At 39.1% G+C, this 25,663-nt stretch overlaps 1 long non-coding RNA gene across 1 annotated transcript in view; it reads right to left on the reverse strand.

The window, feature by feature from the left end:
• LOC108449035 overlaps positions 1-15,514 on the reverse strand; it is a 21,288-nt gene extending 5,774 nt beyond the window's left edge. The window contains exons 1-3 of the long non-coding RNA XR_001865134.1: positions 15,214-15,514; positions 12,383-12,527; positions 10,730-10,836 (exon numbers count right to left, since the gene is read on the reverse strand). This is a non-coding gene — a long non-coding RNA (uncharacterized LOC108449035). The remainder of the gene's footprint in view (positions 1-10,729; positions 10,837-12,382; positions 12,528-15,213) is intronic.
• Positions 15,515-25,663: the final 10,149 nt, after the last annotated feature.

A 25,663-nucleotide genomic window follows, 5' to 3' on the forward strand; every position in this document is an offset into this window, starting at 1 on the left:
GGCTTTATTGGTCTGGCGAAGGGGAGCCAGGGACAAGCATCTCTCTGCTCTCGCAGGGGCAGGGGGCTAGGTTATAGGGATACAGAGGGTGGGTATCAGAGGGTAAAGGCCAATGGGCTACAAAGGTTCTGCACAGGGTCTCCCAGAGGATTCTGGGTTTGTCTTCTTCTTGCCGTAACTGCAAAGTTGTTGCCTTTCCAGGGAAGTTCTGGTGGGAGATTGAGTAACCTCCTTATCTCAGCAGGCATCCCTCCAGGGCAGTGGCTGGGCATACCCTACAGGTATATATTGTGCTTTTGCGACAACTGTTGCAATTCCTGCCTAGTATTTTAAGGAAAGGAATAAGGGTTAGGTAAGCCACAACTTGGTGTTTGCCACAGACCATCCTTGTAGCAGCAGAGCTTCCATTTGAGTCAGCATTGGGTCTGCCCCTGGATGCATAGACTGCTTACTCAGAAGAGAGTGTAGTGTGCTTGACTGCCATGGATGCTGACATTTCTTCTTCTGCTTATCTCCTTTATTTTTAAAATAACTATATGGATACCAAGATAGGGTTTATTCCATACCATGTATTCCCCTTGCACCAGAAGTAATCAAAACATACACCTGGACTGATAGATACCTTGACTAGACTCACTTCTAGCTGCAAATGTGCTGGAATGTTGCCTGCCAAATGGAAAATACTTCACAGTTTCAGACTGACTACCAAGATTTTAATCCATTCTAGGTTTTCTAAAAAACCTTTATGCACTACCTTTCCAGCCTACTGCATGGTCTTTTGATTCTAATGACTGTTCTCCTCCTATCAGTTGCTGAGAGGGGAGAGGTAAGGTTTCTGATTTGATAGGATTGTAGCAGAATGGATGTGATGAAAACCTTGTGCAACATTTAAAAATGTCATAGACTCAAGAATGACTAAGCACTCCAATCTCTAAGCAGTCATGCTGAAAATCAACAATTTTATTTTCCAGTTCATTAAATTATGTCTCTTAGCATTTGGGATGAAACACATATTAAAAGTCAATCAAACCCAGAACGACACAACATAAAATTCAAAAAGCCAAACATCAGATTTTAACATCTTTTTGTCCAAAATGCTGCTCTTCATCATCAACGTTCTTCACCAGAAGCCAAATTAACTGGAAGGTGTTTCAGCATGGTCTGGAAATTAAGAGCTGCAGGCCACTCACCATGGGTTAATGCAAGTGTTAGTTAAATGCCCTTCCTTGAGACCACTATGCCACTAAGATTCAGGCATTTCAGCTGAGGTAGGGTTCAATTAGGGCTCTCAGGTGAATTCAGTAGTTGTGATAGAGTCCAAAATGGCATATGTAGGTGGGGAGGGGGGTGGAGTGTGTAGTTTAAAGGAGTTCTAGACTTTTGATCCAATTTTATGTGAGACTTTTGTACCACCGTTTGAGTTCATGTAGCAGTTATTCTTTCAGAACTATTATTCTACCAGTGATGCCAAAATGAGCTTCACTGTTACCCTCAGAGCAAGTAGCAAAATATTCTCTGCCAAAGACAAAGGCAAGTGTTACTCCACGAGCTACAGCTGGCCATAGGTTACAGATGACCGGGGAGCCAGGGTGCTCTGCATGGTGCTCTGTGCTGCACATCATTGGAGATGTGCTGAGCAGGCAGTAGGCAGCTGCCTTCTGCATTTGAACCAGCTAAAATTTCTGGTTGTGTCTTCAAATTCAGTTCAAAGCACAATGCTGCCATTGCACCAGGATGACACAGACTGGCACATACACAGCTTTGTTCCCCTCTGTACTTAAAGCATAAGAGACATTTGGTGGTTACCAAATTTCATTTCATTCTGACTCTGTCTGCTGGGTTAGGGCTTAAGATGGATGCACCCATTCTGCCTACCAGGGCAAAAGCAGTGTGTGAGACAGATCTAGCCTGGGCATGAGTTTTCTTGCCTGGAAAGTCAGTTGTCTCATTCCAGATGTGAGTCAGAGTGTGAGCAGGTGTGTGGGCTCTGTGCTCACTTGACAGCTCAGGCTATGAACTAAGATGATTGTAGTGAGCTTGACCAGGGTTGAGTCTTTTACATTCATTATTGCTCCTAATCCCTGCAGGAATGTCACAGTTTTCTTCACCTGAGTGATGTCTGTGAGATTTAAATAAATTTCCAGAGGTCTCAAATTCATAAGACACATTGAGAAAAGGTAACATTAGGCTTACAGTTATTTTGATATTAGGTTTACAGTTATTTCAGGTTGCTGAAGCTCTTTTTATAAGAATATCTTGAAAGCTGTTTGCAGAGTACAGCACTATTTCATATATATACAAAAATAGAAAAAAACCTCACATGTAGTCACCTTTAGGCACGCAAAACCTCTGTAATTATTCGAGAGAAAAGTAAGAATTACTTATATTTTTAGAAAACTAATAATATTCTACAACTTTCCAATATATAAAGCCAACCCCTTGCTATGGTGAAGCATACAATATATTTCTAGACATGACAGTGACCTAGTTCTGCTTTCCTGATGCTGTGCGCATCACAGTTGACTTCTGTTTCAGAATCTCATTATTCAGTGCAGAAAGATTTTATGCAGAGTACATTGATGAAAGCCCTTGCCTCAGTTTTCCTTTCACCTATGCTCAGTTACACAGATTGTACTTTTCACTTATGAGGGAATATGAGGCCACTTGTACAGGGACAAACAAGAAACAAAGTGATCTCACTATTTAGCTTCTCCTGTGAAGTAAGTAAACACTACACGCCCTTGGACAGGAGAGAGATGGACATTGTTCACCTGGATTTACACTGCTGAAGGAGACACAGCAGCCATGGAGTGAGGATCAACCCTAATGAAGCTCTCAGACATAAGAGAAACCAAAGTCATTGGAGAATAAAGTTAGTGACATATTATTTGTGGTTTTTTTCTATGGCAGGTTTTGACTTTTCACCGCAAACTTTGGCCCTTATTTTGTAAAGAGGCCCCATGGCACACCTCCTTATTGGGTCAAGACCAATATTTTTGGCTGAAAAATGGTGGACATTTGATTTTGCTGTTCTCTCTTTCTCTCTCTCTCTCTCTCTTTCTCTCTCTCTTTCTCTCTCTCTCTCTTTCTCTCTCTCTCTCTTTCTCTCTCTCTCTTTCTCTCTTTCTTTTTTTCTTCCCAGATTTGAGTTTTGTGTATTAAATTTTTTTCAGCCAATCTGACTGAATTGTCTCTCTAGGGCCTGCCCCGGAGAGAGCCGGCAGTCCCGAGGGCTCAGGGGAGCCTGCGGGAGGTGCCCCGTCCCACGGAGCCGTGCCTATGTCGGCATGCCAGCAGAGCCCTCTCGTGGAGACGCCAAGAGGAGCAGCAGCACGAGGGGGTTTTCCTGACCAAGCAGCCCACACAGTTTGCCTGAAAGAGCTAAACAAAATTCAGAAAACGCCCACTCTTCATTTGACAGGTCTATGAGAGGAATTTGGTGATGTAACCAAATCGCCTAGGGGGGATGCTGGCTTAGCCAACACTTGCTGTCCTGGCTAGAACTTACATGCTTTTGGGTTAGGGTCTTCAATGTAAGCTGAGAGAGTTCAGTGGTACTACATACTGCCATCATAGGAGTGTGAACAAATCATGTCTTCTGTTTTACATCTTTATGCCAGCAAAATTGCTTATGTAGGTGGAAACAGGCTGATGGAGGAGTGCTTTCACTGGCAAAGATAACATCACTAAGCTATGGTGGTTTGTTGGTGTGTCTGTCTCAACAAGGGAAATCAGCTTTCTTGAGGGAGTGCCTGTGCTTCCCTCAGGGACATCAGCTAGAAAGAACTCTGATGTATGGATACTGACTCTGAACAACAAAGAAGTAAAACTGAGGCACTCAATTGCTCGGACTGTGTTTGTGAAGTCAGGGTAAATCTAACATTAGTGTGAAGTCATGAAGGTGTTTGCCAGTTCATTTGTCTAGTAGCCTCAGTACTTTGTAAGCTCTGGATTGGTAGAGTAAAACTATGTCTCCCATGAAGAAATAGCCATGCTGATGGAAGGACAAGTATGAATGCTTAACTAGTTTTGCAATAGAGTTTCTGCTATACAGCAGGAAGTCCTTAAGTGTAGTCTTAATCTTAGACTGTAATCCTCTGTGGTTTTATTATTTACTGCCTCTCAAGGAAGAATAGCACTAATTAGATTATTGACATTTGCATTTATCACTGATTACATTTTAATACCACCTACTTTGTTCTTTATCTCACTTCGTTTAATTATCAGTTCAAGGATTTGATGAAAAGTCAATAGCTACTTTCATCAGGACATCCCTGCTCCTTGCTGGTATTATTTTCCCCTGTATTCCTGTGGAAATTGCCAAAGCTTGCTCTCTGAAAACTGCTGGATCATTTCTGTTATATTGAAGGTTTGGTTCTTAGAAGTTTTGAAAACGCTGAAGAAACACAGATAAATAACCTTCCACATTAGAAGCAAAATGTGCTATAGGAGAGTGAATTTTGTGTCTTCTGTCCCTTTATTTGCTGCCATCCTTTCAGTAGGACTTAGTCTGCACGATGAATTACTCCTATGCTAGCCTATAAAACTGCCAGACACCTTGTACTTTCATATTCTCTCTCTTAATATTACTTCTTGATCTCCCCTTGTACAGCTTGTGGAAGGGCAATTCACTTTCGTGGTCATAGTGGGAAAGAATCCTGAAGAGACCATATGGCAGTTAAGCCTCCTCAGTCACCAGGGAGTGCGGTCCTATTAAAACTATATTTAGCTGGCACTAGTCCAGCCTTGTGAGCTGTGACAACAATGTTTCTGTGACTGTCAAGGCACCAGAATCAGATGTGGGGCTTACAGAGCGTTGTAGCCTGTACTGTACAGCATGTTGGGTTTCTGAGACCAGAAATCCATGGGAGAAAAGAAAGAAAGAGGCAGAAACTGAGGCAGCCGATCTATTAACCGGTTATATTCCCTCAAGAGATTGTAACAGGGAAACAAAAGGAAAGTTAAGCGAGGAAACACAGAAAATGTGTTTCCTCGCTTAACTTTACCTGTGAGCAGCTTCCAAATGGCCTCAGTGAGAGCTGATGTTTTTATTATGATACAGTCTTGTATCAGGATGCTAAAGTGGACCTTTGTACCTTCCACTGTTATGTGCCATGTGTTTTTCTTGGCTCCTACATAATCACAGTTTCAGATCATCATTGATTGTATAGGATCAGGGATCCTAAGAGAGGTAAGACAAAGGGTCTGAAGACTGAAGGCAAAAATAGTCATAGTCTTGTGCATGCCTACTTGTAGCATGTCTTAGAAGCAGAGAACAAATTCGTGTTTAGCTTTATTGTTCCCCAGAGGTTCTGGCTCATGCTGTGCAGACTAAATTACCCATGTTTGTGTTGTTTATCAGTTGTCTAACCTTCCTGACCCTGAAAGCACCTAATGTGAACGCTGCTGTCACTTTCTTAGTCCACAAACTTCTGTGGATACCAGGAGAGTGTCTGCCAAAGGGGTTTTGTCAGCCATCTCTCTTTTACTAATGTTCTGCCTCTTTGACTATGCTTTTTTGGAGTTTTTTTTGTTTTTTTTTGTTTTGGTTTGGTTTTGTTTTGGGTTGTTTTTGGTTTTTCGGTTTGGGTTTATTTTTTTTGTGGGTTTGTTTGTTTGTTGGTTTTTGGGGTTTTTTTGTTTTTTTTTTTTTTTGTGTCCGGGGGAAACATAGAACAACACTAGTGTACAAAGTAACTTTGGCTCAGAGTAAGCCGGGGAGTAAACCTAGAGGACATCCCCTTGAGTGACCCGCCTTTGTGAGCCTGAAGTCTTTCCTAAAGAGCTACTTAAATTACAAACCAAAAAAATCATAGAAAGGAAATGGGTGCTAAAATGGTGATTCATTTGTGAGATGTTCAGGGTTGCCAACCGTATAGGCATCCTGTCTCTTTGTAATTGCATCACTCCAAATGTACCCCTCATCTTCCAATTTTCTCCCCAATCCCACTGAATTGCTGTGTGGTGTTTCATCTCCAGCTGGGCTTAAAATGAGGGCATTGTCTAACAGAATTCCCCACGTAAAACAGGGGGATGTGGGAGCAATCTTTAGATCCGCTTGGCAGAGGGTTTTCATCTAGATTCCAAGTTTTCTGGGGTCATCTGAGTATTAATGCCTTCATTTGGGTCCTCAGACAATATAGATCTAAATAGCCTTTTCCAGAGGTAGGGAAGCATATTCACATTTCTGAAGATTCCTAATCCTGCAAACACTAACCCTGTACTGTCCCCACCTCATTCTGTAGGAAGAAGACTGCATTTTGGAGCAGACCTATTCAGATGCCCCTGAGGGGTATGGCAGCAGGTCCTATTTTAAGGGAGTTCTTAGGGAAATTCTGGTCTCATCACAGAAGCACAGAATTTCTCTGCCATCAGAGAAGCAAATGAGTGCATGAGGAAAAAACTAACACAGATTTTAACCTGAAATTACCAGTAACATACTTGTCTCTGGAACAGATGAGAGGTGCTTAATAGACTGAACAAAACACAGCTGCTGAAAACCTGTGAAAGGCCCATGCCTTTCTGGATCACTGGCTAGTGGCAATGTGAGATACCATAGAGCATCTCAAATAGCTTTTGATTTTTATTGGAATGGGCATCTGATGGCAAACTAATGGAGTTTGTCATCTTCCTACTCCCAGGGCAGAGAGCATAGGGGAGTCCCTCATGTAAATTAGTTTTATTAGTTTCTTTTATTTGCTTATAGATTTACAGAGCTCTCTGACAAAAATCAGAATTCTTTTAGCTCTTGCATCTTCACTCAGGGCTGAGACCAAAGACTTTATTTCAATCTGATTTTTAGGGTGAAATAACAAAAAGTAAAAGAAAAGTATAAGCAGACAAACAGAAAAAGGAATGAAAGGTTCCATAGGTGAAGATACTTGTAGTTGTAACACAGTCATTTTAGCCACAGCATTAGTTCTGCCTGCACAGGGAGTTGAAGAGAAAAAAGGAGGTGGAAGTGACATATAGGAATGTCACAGGTGGTGAGTATGGAACACTGAGGTAATGTTATTGTGGCAGTCATGAACCATCAGAAGGAGGAGAAATGAAAAGAAACATCTCAGTTACCTTTGATTGGCAGATAAGTGCAATGTTAGTCTGAAAATTGCTTTGTGAGTCCTGTTAAGGCTGTTTCAGGCTTCTGCAGCCTGTTCAAGCCTTGTAAATATAGGTAGCCTCACCCTATACAACCTGTATGATGCAGGAATACTATGTCACTCCCAAGTACTAGCTAGTATCAGAGTTTCCTGAAAGCTCAGTGTTTTATTCACTTGGTTTTACTGCGAACTTAAAATGTTAAATACCACAGGTTCAAATGCCAGTCAATAATGGATGATGTCTGCAGGACTGTCCACTAACAAAGTTCTTCTTAATAACAGTATTAATAAAATGTTTAAATTCTTTAAAATTTGAGCAAAAAAGAGAGAAACAATTGTCTTGCTTAATACAAAAAGTCTTAAAATAAATTAATTTTTAGGCCTGCAGGTAAAATTTCTTCATGGAAGTCCAAGGAGGTCGCGGAGAAACATAGGGAAGGTTCCTATTATCCCACACTCTATTACTTAGGAACAAGGTACCATGTAGTCCTTCATATTGCATCAATCTAATTCTTCTTTCCTAAAGGTCAATTAACATTTTAAAGCCTGTCCACTCTTGCCTTAAGCATGACATTAAGCACAGGTGTAATCATAGATGACTCATTTAATTATTATGGTGATTGCTATAATTTTTATAATACACCATATTTAAAGGTCTAACTGGCTAAGAACTATAGTTTAATGAACAGTCCTATTTTACTACAGGCAACACTCTTAATGATGCCTGTAATTCACACTACTGCTTTTGCTTTCTTCAGTTGCCAAATCTGAAGTATTTAAGCATATGTCCAGGCCTGATGGTAACCTAAAGCAATTTGTTGTAATTTCAAGTTCAGTGATCCAGTTGTTTCCAAAAAGAAAAGAAAATTATAATGTGTCATTTTAACCTGAAAAAACTCCTGCATCCCAGTTCTTCGGGAAAAATAATTACAATTAGCAGTTCACTTATTCTTGTGAAGTTCTGGTGAAAATCTTCCTACAGGTACACATAACCTTGAGAGCTGGAAAGCAGTGTTGACTTTCCCAACATATTCATAATTACCAGAGACTAATTTTTCATATGAACAGAAGTTCGCAGCCAGGTGAATTGCCTACACAACGTGATGACAGTGTGCACGTAGGGGTACGGTTGAAGTGTTAGGTGAGAAGAGGACACAGGTAAGCAATATCAAAAAGCCACCTCCTTATCCTCTAACACTGAGCAGTGCTGAGGCACTTTAACACCCTTTCTTTCTCAGCTGTTCTCCTCTTGCCAGGAATATCTGAGGGAGTAAGGCTCTCTGATAAAATATTCAGGTACACAACTTCTCTGTAACTGATTAAGGGAGTCCTTCAGCAGTGGGAAAAATTCTGTTTCTCTCCAATCTCATGAGCCAGATGACATGATTTATTTGTATTAAACTGGATTTTTAATAGTAAGAATGCCGTGACCCTTAATAACTAGAACAATAATATTATTCTGTACCTTCCAATATCTAAACTGCTCTGCACTACTTAGCACATTACTAACAAGAGAGTTAATTAAGTTATTAATTAACCTAATTAATGAGGTTAATATTTCGTGTGTGTGCATTTCTACTGTAAGACAGCGTAGGACCCCAGGGGAGTCAAAGCTGAATAGTGCATTCAGGACTCCCAGACACCGAAAGTGTACAAGTGAGCAGGACATTCCCCAGTCACCACTGAAATTATCCCTTCTGCACACTGGTAATGTGCTCTTCAAAAATCTTCCCAAACCTCATTTTCTCTGTTTATATGGCTGAAAGAAAATAAGTAGCGAGGGTCCCTTATCAGATTATAGATGTTAGAAGCATACTATGCAACCTCTTAATTAGTTCCATTTCCACAGTGTGCACTCAATAATCCATTCAATCTGGATGCTATTAGAAGCCTTTTCTACCCATCCTGCTTCTGCTGTAGCCTTTTTCAGACAAGTGACTTCACTATCACATGACATTTCTGGCACTACCCTGATCCTACTTTCAATATTTCAGCTCTTCATACAAGGGTGTCGGGAGAACCTGCGTGTACAGCAAAAGGAGACTCATATATATAAGTGAATTCAATTCAGCAGTGCTAAGAGATTTAAATAAGTCCTCAAACTGTTAATACATACTAGTATCAGTTCTTATGTTCACACATCAGTACAATCCAATGCTGAATGCTCAAAACTAGCCATACATAGGTTTCATTTTCTTCTGTGGTATTTGAGCAAGATAATGTTTGACACCAGGATGAGACAAATAGTGTACGGAGGAAATTAAAAGCTGTATTGTTCCCTTGTAGACTATATTTGCTGTGACAGATATTAATTATGTTAGGACTAGTGCTTTCATGGCTGGATGAACCCACTGGTCTGGAGAGTAAGGTTTGTTTCCTCACTTCAGAAAATGCTTAGAAATTGTTTAGTGGTTGTGGTAGATTGACCCTGGTAGGACACCAGGTGCCCATCAGAGCTGCTCTACCACTCCCCTCCTCAGGGGAAAAAAAAATAATGAAAGTCTTTTGGTTTGGGATAATGACAGGGAAGATCACGCGCCAATTACTATCACAGGCAAAACAGACTCAGCTTGAAGAAATTATTTGAATCTATTGCCAATCAAATCAGAACAAGAAAATGAGAAAAACCCCCAAATTTCAGAACACCTTTCCCCCATCTTTTCCTTCTTCCTGTGCTCAACCTGACTCCCAAATTCTCTATCTCCTTCCCACAGTGATGCAGAGGGGTAGGGGGTGGGGGATGGGGGCTGTGACCTGCTCATCATACATTGCCTCTGCTGCTCCTTCCCCCTCAGGAGGAGTCCTCACACACTTCTGTTTCTCTATGTAGTTTCACTCCTCTCTCCACTCCACTCCACTGTTACACAGCAGATTTTCCATTTCTTGTATCTGTTATCCCATCATCACTGATGGGCTTGGCCTTAGCCAAAGGCAGATCCATCCTGGAGCTGGCTGACATTGGCTCTGCTGGACATGAGGAAAACTTCTGGCAACTTCTCACAGAAGCCACCCCTTACCCACCCCACAACCTAAACCTTGTCACACATGCCCACTGCAGTGGTACTTCTAATTAAAAACAGATTATGAGAGACGCTCTAACCTTTGTGTCTTTGAACACTAACCCCAAAATCTAGCACGAACCTTAGTCTTGGACTGAACCTTGCTCCCGAACAGCTATAAATGGCCTAGGCATTATTTTGATCACGATGGTTTGTCAGTTTTCTAAAATTTGTCTCTCTCCTAACCCTAACCAAGGGAGTGGGCTGAGCCTTAGCCCAAGACCCACAGATGTGTCAAAAAGTGTGAACTTGGGAGACGCATATGGCTGCGTTATTTATGTGCATTTTATATTATTAAATCTGATGCATTTATGCTTTTTGTTCAGGTTAAGGTTATCTATTTATGTGTCTACACAGTTCTGATTTCTCTCTGTACTGTTCTTATCTTCCAAGTTTATGTTGTCAGCAAATTACATTAACAAAGTGCTGTTTTGCTGCCCAGATTATTAATGTAAACGTTAAGAACACACTGCCAGTGATTATCTTTAGAAGCCTTTGTTACTAATCTCAACAATTCCTTCTTCGGCATGACTCACAGTGTTCCAAACTATTAGATGAGTTTCTACTCACCTTAATTAAATAACAATCTTCAGATCATTAGCCCCTTTGTTTCCTTCTTAATTATGATTATTTCCATGTTCATATCCTCATCTCCAATGACTAGATAACCTTTGTCCCTAGGAACAGAGGAAAACAAGTTGGAACATGGCAAATTGTGATTCATTGTAACACAGCAATACAATGTTATTATTTTTTAAATATGAGGTTGGTCCAAAACTGGTTGGTCAGAGTTGCTGTGTACTCTTCATCCTTGGAGATGCTCAAGAATCAAGAAAACATGGCCCTGAGCAATTTGCTCTGATTCGATTTGCTTTGAGTAGGTGGAGCAGGGAGTGAACAGTGGACGATGACCTCTGGAGGTGCATTTCAACTGCAAATATTTAATGATTCTGTTTTTAACATCATGATCCTTACTGAAATCAGAGGCTAATGCATCTTAATGATTTTTTACTTCTATTCTGTTCTCCCATCACAGTTGTGCTTCTTTTCTTGTTCTCCTTCATTTATAAGATTAAAGTGCTTGTACTGTATTTGAAGCATTTTTTTGTTTTCTTATTTTTAAATAGTGTGGAAACACAAGTATAGTTACATGGGCATCGTGTGTTCATAAAACAGCACTGTCTTACTAAATAAGTAACAGCAAAATACTGATTCATGAGGTCACAACTTGAACCATCAAACTGAGAAAGACAGTAGTTGTTGAAATAATTCACAGAAAGGTAGGGCTTATATAGAAGACCATAGAAATGAATAATCCTTCCATGTCATAGAAATCAAGCTTCTTTGGAAAATCAGATATATGTCCATTTGTGAGTCTCACTTTTTGCACAAAGATATGCAGAAATTCTTAAAAGATACTAAAATGATTCTGTAAAAGAAAAGGTCAGGAGACACCAAGGAAACCAGTCTTAAAAATTATTGCACTTATTAAATCCTGAAGCTTCTTCCCAGAAATTTTGACTGTCTGTGATTCTGCAGGCTGCAGGTGGAGCAGAAATGAAGTTAGTGAAAACATTACTAAACAAACTTCCTTGTAATTTTTCTCGTTATCAGAATCAACTAAGGGGTTTTTGAGGTAGTCTGATAACCAAAAATGGCAGTTATTTCTGTTAATATCCTGGTAAAAAATCCCAGCAGGCTGCTGGGCTCTCAGAATTGGTGCTGAATACCTGAACTTGGCCCTGTCTTGTCAATCATTAACTTGTTATCCATCAAAGTTTTCCTCTGACTGTTGCCCTTCATAGCAAAATCATGCCTTGGGAGATTTTACCTGAATCTCACCATACTTCGAGACCTGCAAATACTGTGCCAAATAGACCTGCTTACACAGAGACTGCTACTCTGCTGTTATTTATAAAACTGACAGTTCAACATCATTGCAAGCATCAGGAATCATCCAAGACGAGTGAGTACTGAGGATACAGCATAGACATTCAACTAATTTTAAATTACCTGCTAGGTTTTGAAGAATTGGGCCAAAACATTTGTCTTGCACAAAACATCCTTCCAACTAATCATGCTTATTCAAATCATGGGCATATGTTTACAGAGAAATTGAATTTTTCTTGTCACATCTTACTTAGTCTGAGCTTTAACTATGAACATTTTCACAGCTCCAGGGAGAATTCTCTTCAAGCCCCATGACAAATTGCAAATACTTACTAGCAGTTTCATCCTGCTATAGCCTCCTAGTCATACAAATTCTCTTTTAACTTTATTCTTCAGCTTGATGTTTGTGCCAGAATGTTCTTTCACAACGATCTTCCAGTCAAAATCTCACCATCCTTTCAAATTCTTCTAAAAAAATCTGTGATGTCACAGAAATATATTAGATGACCTTGGAAAGGACCTCAAACTATCGTGGTCAGATACAGACACATGTTTAAGACCTTATGGAACTATAAAAATGCCGTCTTTCTTATCTTTTTGCTTCTGAATATATATTGCCCCATTAATCAGAGTTATTAGTTCATGATCAGGCACTTGTGAGATTAATTGTGGTAGAGGGACAAATGTCAAGACCTGGATTTGTTTTGTTGAAGTTCTGCTTGTTTACAGGGGATGTACATGAAGGTGTTTTCTTGCATATATTAAACGGGAAATTTCTTTGCTTTCAAATGCCACATCTGAATCTTCTGTCAGTTCTGGGACAGAGAAACTCTAATTTTTTGCTGCTTCTTGAAATCTTTTTATTTTCTGAAGGATTGTACCATTGCCTTCAGCTTCAAATGCGTATGGATATCCAGCAGTGTCGTGTCCTAGCTTCTGATTGTGATCCCATTACTTCGAGTGGTGTTTTGAGTTACTCTCTGTGGACAGACTTGATTGCTAGTTCCGTTGACCTAACACTTCCACCATCTGTGAATGAGCCTGTTATTCTGTATTTAGCCAAAGACCCACTGCATGGAAGCTGTTAGTACCTTTCAACCCTATTTTAGACAACACATTACTCAAACACAGCTTTCACAATTAACTCGTTCAAAACATCTCTTTACCTGACCTGAGACCTGAGTCTCATGGCAAATTTTTCCACCCTCAGTAGGTTATTGAAACCTCCGTAAACAGCAAGATAGATTGAATGAGTCACTCCAGTTTAATCCCTCCTGTGAAATTTTACACTTCTATGCTGTTATGAATAATTTATTTCATCTTTCTTTGTGCCAACATCCAGTCACTGATAATTCAACATACTGAATTTCCCTGCAAACTAAAATGGAACAGCATTGTAAAAAACTTTCTGTATCTCTGTTAAATTAATCTAGAATCTTGTTTGGAAAAAACTAAAAAAGGTAAAAACGACTGCCCATAATGTTCAAACCTCTTACCCTTGTAGAGGGACCAAATTCAGCAGTTAACTCAAGTATGTTTTGCTTGCTACTACCTTCCTTCACTTGCATTGAAGTATGTTTTCTTAGTTGTTCCAGACTACTATGATACTGCCAATTTGCCAGTGTTTATTTAAACAACATGTTGAAGAAGGTTCATCTAACTTGACATCACTATGGAAGGCTTTATCCCACCCCAAACCTGATTTGTTATTACTATTACTCAATACTAATAGTATTACTCAATACCTCCCAGAACTTACTCATAACATAATAAGACATTTATATTTCAAATATGTCTTTCAGAGCAATGGGTAATTTTCTCATGCTTTATCTAATTTGTCCTGCAAAAACCACTACACATCTTCATTTTTTTGTATAGATTAGAGACATTTTCTTTCCCCTCATTCAGCTATTTTTAAAAATTCTATTAGAGAAGTTCTAGAATCCATGAGGATGTTTAGAAATAAGTGTCCATAGCTATATGCAAACAGTAGCAGTCTTAAATTCAAAGGATCAGAAATGTTTCTTGTTTCATTATATAGTTTAATAGAAAAGTTAGAAATTTGGTTTTGGTTGCCTTCTTTCATCATCTGCTAGTAACAATTTTGGTCTTTGTTTTAATGGAAATAGCATATTTTTCCTCTCAAAACAAAATGCATTTTTTCCCTCATAATGTCCTCAGTATCATAAATCAGAGCATGTTACAACAGCACAGAGGGATTGTGGTAGGCACTGAGCTGCAGTGCTGAGTACAAACCCTCAATCGCAACAGCAAGTTAAAGTAACAGGGTGTAGAAGCTGCAGCAAGTCAGCAGTGGTGGAAATGCTAGAAATGTTTCACCAGGGGCAGCAAAAGCTCCTAGGGGATAGGCTGAGGGCACATGTTCTGGAATGTGTCTGGAATACAGCATGGACGTGTCTAATTCTACCCCACATTTGTTGTCTATGATAATGTGTGTGATTCTGGGATGTGCTAGATAATTCCTGTTATGGTTATGATAAGAACATTGCTCTGAGGAGCACTGGATGGCAACCTACACCTTGACCATTTATAGACAAAATATTGCCCCTAGTTACCACGGCAATCAGCAAACTACTGTCATCAGGACTTGCTTCTTCCCACTTTTAGCAGCTATTCTTGCTATGGACACCAGCACAAGTGGTCATACAGGCCCCCAAAAGTGGCAGGCAGCAATAGAGCACCCTTTTGAGAGGCCACTGGTTTCTTTGGGATTTACTTCTCTAAATCAAGAGAAAAATTACTTAAAAACTTCTGCAACACCACCTGTTTGAGAGCAGGAATATGCTGCCACTGTGGACTACACCTTGGACTGCTCCTTAAGACTCTCATAAATGTTGCACCACTGGTAGATGGAGCAAATGTATTAGAGGTTAGGTGCTGTGTGGAAAGGGAAATTATTAATCTCTCAACTGCTTTAGCACAATACTGTTGTTGGCATTCAAATACTGGCAGAAACTGAGATGCATTTGCTGCATTTAAATTCTGCAGTGAAAACTGGTAACCATTATCATCAATTAATGTAACACTCCTGTCTATCCCAACTTCCTGAGATGCAAGATTACGTTGCCACTTCTACTCAAGCAGTCGTACAAAACTTTTAGTGGTACAAAATTATAGTCCTGAAGCCTTAAAGTCCCACCTACCTCTTAGGTACTCTTGTGTTTGAAGGCTGAGTAAACTCTGAAGTTCTTCAATATAGAAGTATATAATCACTTTCAGACCAAAAAATCTTTAGGATTCTGTGGGGAGCTTTAGTGCAGCTGGTGTGAATGGAAATCTTTCTGCTGACGATGGTGTGATCCAGGCAGGATGCCAACCCCGACTTTCTCCCAGTGAAAGCTTTACCAACTTGTTATCAAAACTGGTCTCTACTTAAGCCAAAGCTTCAGAGCAACAATTCCATCTGTGATTTGAAATGTTGACTATTCATTTTGCCCACAGAGCTCAGCTGCAAAGTGATACGGAATAAAAAGATTAAAACCGTCTTCTTGCTACTAACCATTCACCAGAGATTAAAAGGCAGCCAGGCAGCCAGTTGATTTGACATTCATCCGCACATCTTGGGGATCTGAGAGTCACTGATAAGATTTCCCTGCCCTTGTTCTGCACTGCTTTCCAGAAATCTCTACCCTCTCAGCTGTTCTAAATCAAATGTCCCTGTTCTAGCTGATGGACAGAAACAAGTTGCAGAGGGAAAAGGAGGATGGAAACCACTTAAAATAGAAATAAAAGGGCTTTATTTTTTATCACCATAAAAATGTTGATCAAAAACTAGGTAGAACTTAACAGTCCTAAGAAAGATATAACTAAAAATTAATGAAAAAGAGATAAAATATATTATTTGATGTCTCTCTGAATTAGGGAGACACTTTCCCCCAGTATTAAATATTAGCAGATATTATTAATATTTATATTAAATCAAATCAAATGAAATACTTTTAATGTTAATATTCAAGATATGGTCAAGACTTAAAGCCAGTTGACTCAAGAACTGTATTTCTGAATAACCCATATCTGAATTAGATATTAAAGCAAAAAGTCTATTTATGCTTGCTCACAATTTAGTTACTTGGTGTTCCTGGGAGCAATTGCAATCCATTTAAGGTGGTGTGCACGCCACTAAGATGGGCCAGAAATTTTTGCTAAGGAGAAGTGTGAAAAAGACCACATTGGCTATGGAAGGAGAGGGGACAACTGTTTAGTTGTGTGAATTTAAGCAGACCTTGATCTTGGAGCCAAAGAATGGCTCCTAGCTCCCCAGGACTGCAATTTGGATATTATGGGCTTAAAGAATTTTCAGATTCTTTTCTCTGTAATGAAAAATTCTCACTTTAACACCATTTAAACAGATTTATTTGCTGAAGAAAAATTCATTATTTCAGTGTTCTTTATTGCCATGTGAATGGTGAACAAAATGCATTTTACACAAGCAGACTGTGTTGTATAAATTCAGCAAATCAGTTATCACAAACCATTCTGTGACAAGTGGTGTCCCACAGTGGTTCTCATTGGGAACAATTGTTGTTTATTATCTTCATTAATGACAAAGGTCTTGAGTACACCCTCAGTAAACTTGCAGGTGACACCAAGCTGAGTGGTGCAGTCGACACACCTGAAGGATGGGATGCCATCCAGAGGGACCTGGACAAGCTCAAGAAGTGGGCTGGTGTCATGAGGTTTAACAAGACCAAGTACAAGGTACAGGGGATAAGAAGCTTGGTGAAAACCTCATTTTATTCAGATATTTGAATGGTAAAAATTGAGGACCACTGAGTTGAAACTGTTTAAATCAGAATGTACATAAGTATTTTATTGTATTTTCTTTGCCATATATGCTTTCATCAGCATCTTGTTGCTAAGATTGTTAAAATCTATTGCCTTTAGAACATATCTCAATGCTTCCAGGCAGTAGTTTTGAAACAAATATAATTCTTGGTCCCCTAATCTTCCAAATTTTTTTTTTTTGATAGAAATGTTTTACATCAATTACTCATAACATGGATCTGGCAGAAATATTCTTTAACAGAGGGACAAACCATAGGTTGAAGAGCCAGAGGGCAATAGGCAGCAGGGCTTGTTGTAGTTAAGTGGATTAAAAAAGAATGGAAAAGGAGGAAGGTTTTCTTTTTAAATTACCAATCTGGAAATATTAGCTCCAAAGGAAAAAAGTAAGTGTGTCTTACTGTGTCCTGGGATGGTTTTTGTGATGGCCATCATTCACCCAGCATTAAGCAACAACTTATACTGCTCACATGCAGTAAAAACCTTCTATTTTGTCTCTGCAAGGGAGCTAAATGGGAGCTTTAATCCTCTTCTGCTTTAGTGCAACAGTGGCAGTTATTTATTACAGATGGCTCTGTCTCACCAAAGAGCTAAATTAAGTAATTTGTTTCTGAATGGGAGGTTTATTTATTGACCTCAATAAAGTTAATCTTGCTTTTGCCTAGAGCTCAACACACAAGTCTAATCCAATGGGTTCATTTCACCTTCTCTACAATTTTTCTATGTTTAAATCCCTAGGTTTGTTTCTCTTTACATCCTTTAAGTGTACCTCTCATTTCAGACCCCACTGCTTTAGGCATATCTTCATTTTCTGTGAGCGTTTTGATGTAATTGCCTGCTTGGGAGCTCTCTAACCAGTCAGAAACCCTTAAATGTCATGGAAATAGCCTTGTGGATGAGCTCTGTTCACCAGAGAGCCTGTTGCGTTGAAATGGAGGATGGAAGCAGCCCTGCCATCCCTGGAGACCTCCAGCATTTCTTTCTTCTACCAACTGCTTTGCTGGCTCCCAACCTCACAGTGCCCTGAGCTGTCCCCTTGCCCCCTGTCCTAAAAACAGTGCATCAGAAGAGATACAATAAACCAGCCCCCCCCCGCTGAGATCAAACCACACCCGTTGCATTTCTGTTGCTATCAAAGGTGCTGTGCATTCAGGTGCTGCTGCTGAATGGTGCCATGGTCACTCCTGTGGCCAAATGCTGCTGAAGCTGCTATTGCAAAGTGACATTGTGGCAGCCAGCTCTTCTCCTGCCCTGCTGAGGCATGCAAATCTGATCCTTCCCACATCTTCATGATTCTGACTGACATCATGGCATCTGTAGTGCTGCTCTGCATACTCCTAGGGTGTCTCTCACTTACTTTTTTAACTTCAGGAATAGAAAAAATAAGAATGATTCCTGAGGTACTATCCAGAACAGCATTTTATCATACAGCATCATGACCCAAAATCCATACACAAAGGTAATTAGGGAAGGAAAAAAACACCACAATCTGTTGAAATTCCTCACACTATGTATTCCCTAATACCAAGCTACTGGTAAATCACGTGCTGACTAACTAAATATTTTTGTACCAAATCTCAGGAAAGTCCCGACAATAGAAATTCAAGTGAAGTGAAGATGGCTTCATGTCACAAAGGAAAGATCAGGGCCTCACTGCTGGCAGGTGTTGGTACAGTTCTTCTTGTGACCATGACAAGATCACAAACCAGGACAACATGGTTTGCAATCAGTTGCTCCTAGCATAAATATAAAATTTTATTTCATAGCTCAAAAGAACTATCAGAAGTTCTGCCTTCTTGCAGAAAACCAATTTCACTAAAAACTCTGTTGCAGACTAATCTGAAGCTGTGAGATGTACCTATGACATGCAGATACTTTAGCACCTTATCTAGTCTGGTAACCAAATACTGCAGTTATTGAGTGCCTGGAGATATTAATTTCTATAGGCAATCTTCCAGTCCATGTCTAGATACTTGTATTCAAGATATTTCTGCTTTTGTACTCTTTTTCCTTTTGGGGGAGTATGTGTACCAAATGCTAAATTCTATAATCTTGCCTTATATGCTGAACTCTTTCTTTTACTTCCACAATAATTTTTCAGGTCTTCTGCTCACTGTATAATTAATTCAAGGACTTATTGAATGTTTAAAAGTATAGCAGGGAAAATAGACATTTTATTTTAGTAATATTATGATTCCTGAATCTAGGTATTAACTTCTGTGGAAAATTAATCTAGTCCTCATAGCACCCAGAAGCATTTGACAGAAATTGCATTTTGGATTATTTTTAATATGTAATTCATAAAACAGTAGCATTTTATTTTCTAAATTTGGTGGTAATTTGTTGACAACCTAGGAAAAAACAGGAATTCTCTTTATTGTCAGTAAGATCACAATGTCTGCCCAGAACGAATATGATCCACACTCTATTACATTTTTCCAAAGCCCAGGAAGTTTATAGCACGTAGAATGAGATTCCCCTGCCCATTGCAGGAAGAGAATAAGTTACTTTACAAAGGTGACGGTTTTTCTCCAGTAGCTGTGAAAGGAATGTCTTACCACCTTGCTCAGCCTTAACACCTAAATTCTAGATGGCTAAACCAGAGCAGAAAAATCTGTTCCTAAGAGTAGAATGGCTCAATTTTTCCAAGAGCCAGAGGAATTCCATGTGTGTGCTTACAAAGAAAAATGTCTTTTGTATTTTTCTACATTCTAGTTCTGTGTTTTACCTGTCACCTCCTGCACTCCACAACACAAAATGCAGAATATTTTTTAGTTGTTGGAAATAAATATTCTTGGTCTTTGGGATGTATATAAGAAATACAGTTGGGATTTTTTTAGATATTAAGTGATCAGTATATTGCTATGGAAAATGCCTTTTGTGGTTGGATGTGTTTGGGTGACGTACAGCAAGCAATTTCCATTGCATCTATTGTCAATCACCCATATTTGACCTAATTCCAGACAGTCTTCATACCTTCATTTAGCTTCTAAGAAAGCATGTTATACATGATTCAGTTATAAAAACTATAATGTAATTTAGATATTATTACGTTTGAACATTTTGTTGTATTGGTGGGTTGTACTGCCATACAAGAATGAGGAACTACTAGAATAGAAACTAGAAAGAAGAGTTTCTACTTAAAAAATATTTCTATTAGTTCTATAACAAAAGCCACAATATTTTCAGGTACACAGGAACTGATAAATCCTATTGAGTATTCAGGTGGGTCTTTACATCCCAGAAACGCAATGTGGTCAATGAAAATGGATAGGTTTTGAGTCCACTTTTTTTTTATTATATTAAACAGGAATTTTTTTCTGTTCTGAGGATCACATCTGCTCAAGACACAGACTACCATGACCTCTTATGCAATAGCATAAAGTCATTTTTTGCCAGAGGAAAAATGAATCAATGTTGTGTTTTACATATTACCTTAGTCATACTCGTTCTGCCATATAAAACACTGGGACAATCAAAGCTATTTATGTTCTGATTGCTTAAGTGGAATCCAATTAACCCTGACAGCAATTTTTCATGGTCTAGCTATTGTAGTAAAAATTTCCTGAATAGCAAAATGTTGCCTTGATCATGAACAGCCAGCATAATTTTTTCTTATAAGTTTTGGATAACCATAGAAGACTACTTGAGAAGAATATGTATGCACTTGAATATTTTTTTAGGTTTTTTAGATTAATTAAGTGCAGAAATTTTTTGGAAGGTGAAAAGTAAAATATTTTAGGTAAAACCTGAAATTTTTGGGATAATTATTTCGCTGCTTTTCCTAATGATGTTTACTACTCAAAACTAACACTAAATACATCTGTAATCTGCAAAATGAGGTAATCTTAACCCCTTTCTTCTAAAAGTCAGCATGAGGTTTGCTCTTGGTTTCAGTAGTGATGAACAAGAGCCTGAGTGTTGCTGTTGCACGCAGGGACAGCGAAAAACGATATGCACTCAGATCAGAGAAGATAGTTGAAGCTGACCTTTTAATGCCAAAACCCCATCTTTTTGTAGCATGGATCGCAAAAGAGAAATTACATGATTGTCCCATCGGTCAACCATCTACCAAGGTGATAGGCTAAGAGGTATAACCACCCATTTCAAAATATTATTCCCAGTAAACTAAAACAATTCCACTATGTTCTCCCAACAGCCTTGCACCTGCAAACGTTTACCAACTAGCAAACCATCAGACAGCTAGCTTGTGTGAGAATGGAGACTTTCACGAGACAGTAAAAAGTGGAGAATTTTTTCTCTGCTAGCCTCCTCAGCATCTACACCTGAGTAGAGCAGTTTTGCTTGGAAGTAAGGTTTGATTCTCGAAGTCTTGCCCTCAATTTTTGTCAGTAAATGAAGTCCCTGGATGGAGTATAATAAAAAAGTGCATCTGTCCTGCAGGAATTACCCAACCCTTCTTCCAATTTGTTCTTTATGGATTTTGATGGTCCTGCACAATTCCACAAAGGCCATTTTTCTGCTAACCATGAAATTGTGCTTGAACAAGTCCTGCAGTTTAGATGAGAACAGCCTCTAATGGGACCTTACACAGGGCATCATGACTCTCTGTCACTACCTGCTCAGTATTATTAATTCCCATCCTTATGAGAAGGATTGTTCTGCTGAAAAATAAAATAATGCAGCCAGGTTATATGGTAATGTAATGTTCACATCTTCTAAGTGCCAAAATATAGATATGTAGATTGTGCATGGAAAGCATTAATTAGATTCCTGTGGTAGGTACCATGGTTTTACTGAGTGCTTTGTTCTCTATTTATTTATTTTGTAGCATGGATCGCAAAAGAGAAATTACATGATTGTCCCATCGGTCAACCATCTACCAAGGTGATAGGCTAAGAGGTATAACCACCCATTTCAAAATATTATTCCCAGTAAACTAAAACAATTCCACTATGTTCTCCCAACAGCCTTGCACCTGCAAACGTTTACCAACTAGCAAACCATCAGACAGCTAGCTTGTGTGAGAATGGAGACTTTCACGAGACAGTAAAAAGTGGAGAATTTTTTCTCTGCTAGCCTCCTCAGCATCTACACCTGAGTAGAGCAGTTTTGCTTGGAAGTAAGGTTTGATTCTCGAAGTCTTGCCCTCAATTTTTGTCAGTAAATGAAGTCCCTGGATGGAGTATAATAAAAAAGTGCATCTGTCCTGCAGGAATTACCCAACCCTTCTTCCAATTTGTTCTTTATGGATTTTGATGGTCCTGCACAATTCCACAAAGGCCATTTTTCTGCTAACCATGAAATTGTGCTTGAACAAGTCCTGCAGTTTAGATGAGAACAGCCTCTAATGGGACCTTACACAGGGCATCATGACTCTCTGTCACTACCTGCTCAGTATTATTAATTCCCATCCTTATGAGAAGGATTGTTCTGCTGAAAAATAAAATAATGCAGCCAGGTTATATGGTAATGTAATGTTCACATCTTCTAAGTGCCAAAATATAGATATGTAGATTGTGCATGGAAAGCATTAATTAGATTCCTGTGGTAGGTACCATGGTTTTACTGAGTGCTTTGTTCTCTATTTATTTATTTGTTTGTTCTGAAGTTCCCAGTTAGGCCTCAAACACTTTTCCTACAATCCTTTTGTGTATAATTACATAGTAACAGATAATTCCAGAGCAAAATCCTGGTCCCATGGATGCCACTCACAAAAATTAGGTCAATTGCCTCAGTTGTCAGAAAGCCAAGATAAAACAGCCTGAGCCCTGAGCTTCTGACCTGGTCTTAGCTATGCTTTTAACATCTCAATATGTGTGCTATTTCTATCTTCATCAGCATCAAGTAATAACCAAAGGTGGGCCAAATTTTGTTGTTCAGGTGTGAGATCCAAGGGACACCCAGCAATCTGGTAGGTGCTCAGACTGCACATCAGGACTGCCAGAGCTCCTTGTCAGCAGGTGTGCATGGAAGAAAACTTGAGAAAGTGGAGGTGAGAGATAAATGGCAAGATTTTCAATGGGATTTGCACCTTCTTTTACTGGATTTGCTACCTAATACTTTTTATCCCCATAATAAAGACTTGTTCACACAAGCTTTAGAGGATAAATGAGTTTTCAGAGGTGAAGGAGAGCAACAATACTGGTTATTTAAATGCACTTCTGCTTAATTTTCCTTTAAAGACTAGAGAATATGAACCACCAGATTATTCACATATTCATCAGGTATTTTGCTTACCTGATGTTTGCAAGGTTTAAATCTAAAAACAAGAAAAAAAAGCCTCAGAATGATCTTTTTTCTCTTGACAGACATTAGAGAATGACTCCAAAATATGTTGTTCTGGTAGGAAGCCTACATCAATAATGAATTAGCTAAAGAGATAAAGCATTTTTTGTTTCCATGCCTATTATTTACAGCTGTGATATTTTTACATGTACCACACCCTATACACAGCATTGTGAGATGGAACATCCTTCTCAAGAGTAAGCAAACAAAAATAATATTAGGTCCTTAGGACAGAAACCTACATACACAATCCCTCTCCCCCTAAAGGCTGATATGCACTTGATCTATCTTTCCTCCAAAATCAACATTTACTGGTGACATTAAAAGATTATGTCCCTATAATCCATGGCAAACAATTTTCCTTCAAGCCCCCTCTACTGTCAGATGCACTGTAATCCTTTTTTCACTTTATCAAATATAATCCTACTTCTATATTAGATACCAAAATGCTGTGCTACTGCTAGGACACAACTACCTTCCCCCACCAGCTCCATCTCTAATACAAAGAAACCTCCTGGCAGCTGTGGCACAGGTTAACTCTGCAGCCCACATTTCATTTTTATCAGTTGGAGCAGCTCCAAGCAAAACAGATCAAAGTGCAAACATGTTTATTTTCATTTGAATTAACCAGAGCTAGGTTTCTCTGTTATTAACATTCCAAAATACCTGGTTTGTCCTAATGCAGAGGAATCCATGTCCTCTGTAGTATTTGTATTTTGGATTTTCTTTTCTTGCTATAAACTGCAGTAGAGAGTGCAAGATTGAAAACATATGCTCTGTTTTAATTTAATATGAGGAGTTTGTTGTCATTCACAAACCATTAAAGTTGAATTCACTGTATTACCAGGTCATCAAAATTCCCTACATTGTATTACCATCCAATATTCAATTTTCTATCTCAAGTTATCCTTTATTAAAATATGGAAGGAACCACTGTACAGCAGGCACTTTGCCAGGCAAGAAGTTATTAAATCAAATGGAGGAGGCATAGATTTAACTGAAATACAGTACTAGCCTCATTTCTGCTCTGATTAACGGCAAGATTTGTCAGAACATCTGCTTTAGTTTTTCCTGTGACTTACAGCCCAAAATGCTCTCAGCCCCTCAGCAAGGTTTCATCAAGATATCTGCTTTTCGAAGACATCTGACTTTTGTTTGTTTTCTTGAGACCTGTAAAATTCCTGTGCTGCATTAATTTTTATGTACAGAAATGGCAGCCACCTTCAGGGCTGTCAAAAAGACATATTCCCTGTCTGACTCAGATCATGGCTATAATCATGGGGTTTCTTATTCTTTAAATACTAGGATTTTTAGGTAAGGATCCCATTATGTGCTCTGCCTGCTAGATTTCCTAGTGCAAAAGAAAAATGGCATGGAGTGTTTTTCTTTCCCGGGTAAACTTGATTACATTATCCAGAACTTGACATCATTGAAAGAATTTGCTCTAATCATAACAGCCATTTCTGTTGTTATGTTTTATCTGTTCCCCTTGACTTTAGACACTGCAAGCTGGAAAGTATCTCATGCTTTGCTAGTGGGCCCAGAGAATACTGAAAAACAGTCATGTGGTATTGCTGTCACGTATCCTGTGAAACAGATGCTGACTGTCAAGAGGGGCAACACAACATGGGCGACAGTACACTGACAGATAGAATGTGACAGCAGTAGGAGGATGTCTTTCTGTTCCTCGAGGTGAAAGGGGGTCCATCAGTGCAAAATCCATATTAGGAAATCAGCAAAAAAGCACCAATGGGGTCTCTGAGACAGAGAGATACAACCAGGCTATGAAGGCACCTACATCAAGGGGACATGGGAAGACTGATGGGAAGAGCGCACAGAGAATACAGATGACTTAGAGGTCATGGAAATAGAGAAAATACAAATTTTGATGATTGTTGGCCATGGTCTGTTCAGTGATGAATGGCATGAAAAGAGGACTTTCTCTTCCAATATAGCAGCTAGATGGTTAGAGATTAGAGGGTGCTCAAGAAACACATTACATTGCTCCTCCCACTCTTATTAGTCTTTCCTGAGCATCAGCTTTTGGCCAGTGTCAGCAACAGGATACTGGATTTATAGGAAACTCTAATCTGGTCCAAGAGAGCAACTTCATCTTCTGAATATGAACATCATAGATGTTTACCATGGATTTCAGAAAACATGCAAGACTAATGAAATTTAATTAATTTCCAACAACAGACTCACAAAAGGTCTTAGCTGAGATGTTGGTCATTTCAGAAAGCAATCAAATTCAATGGGATAACTTCAATGATTTTCCTTCTGAAATTACTTCTGAAATGTTTACTTTTTCATGAACTTTTGAAAAACATCTACATAATGCAAGCGATACAAGGCTTATCTTGGTGGCTGTGATTAGCTGTGATAGGTTCAAAGTTAATTAGAAAGCTTAACTGGATTTGATAAATGTCTGCTTTTCACAGTGGTTAATGCAGATGAAACATTGATGTGTAAACCAAGTCTACTACCAAGTCATGCACATGACAGCACATTACTGTTGCTGCCACTACATGTGCATTCTCAGAGCCACCTGTATCTAACAAA

This window comes from Corvus brachyrhynchos, unplaced genomic scaffold (assembly GCF_000691975.1).
Source record: "Corvus brachyrhynchos isolate BGI_N302 unplaced genomic scaffold, ASM69197v1 scaffold29, whole genome shotgun sequence".
Taxonomy (NCBI): Eukaryota; Metazoa; Chordata; class Aves; order Passeriformes; family Corvidae; genus Corvus; species Corvus brachyrhynchos.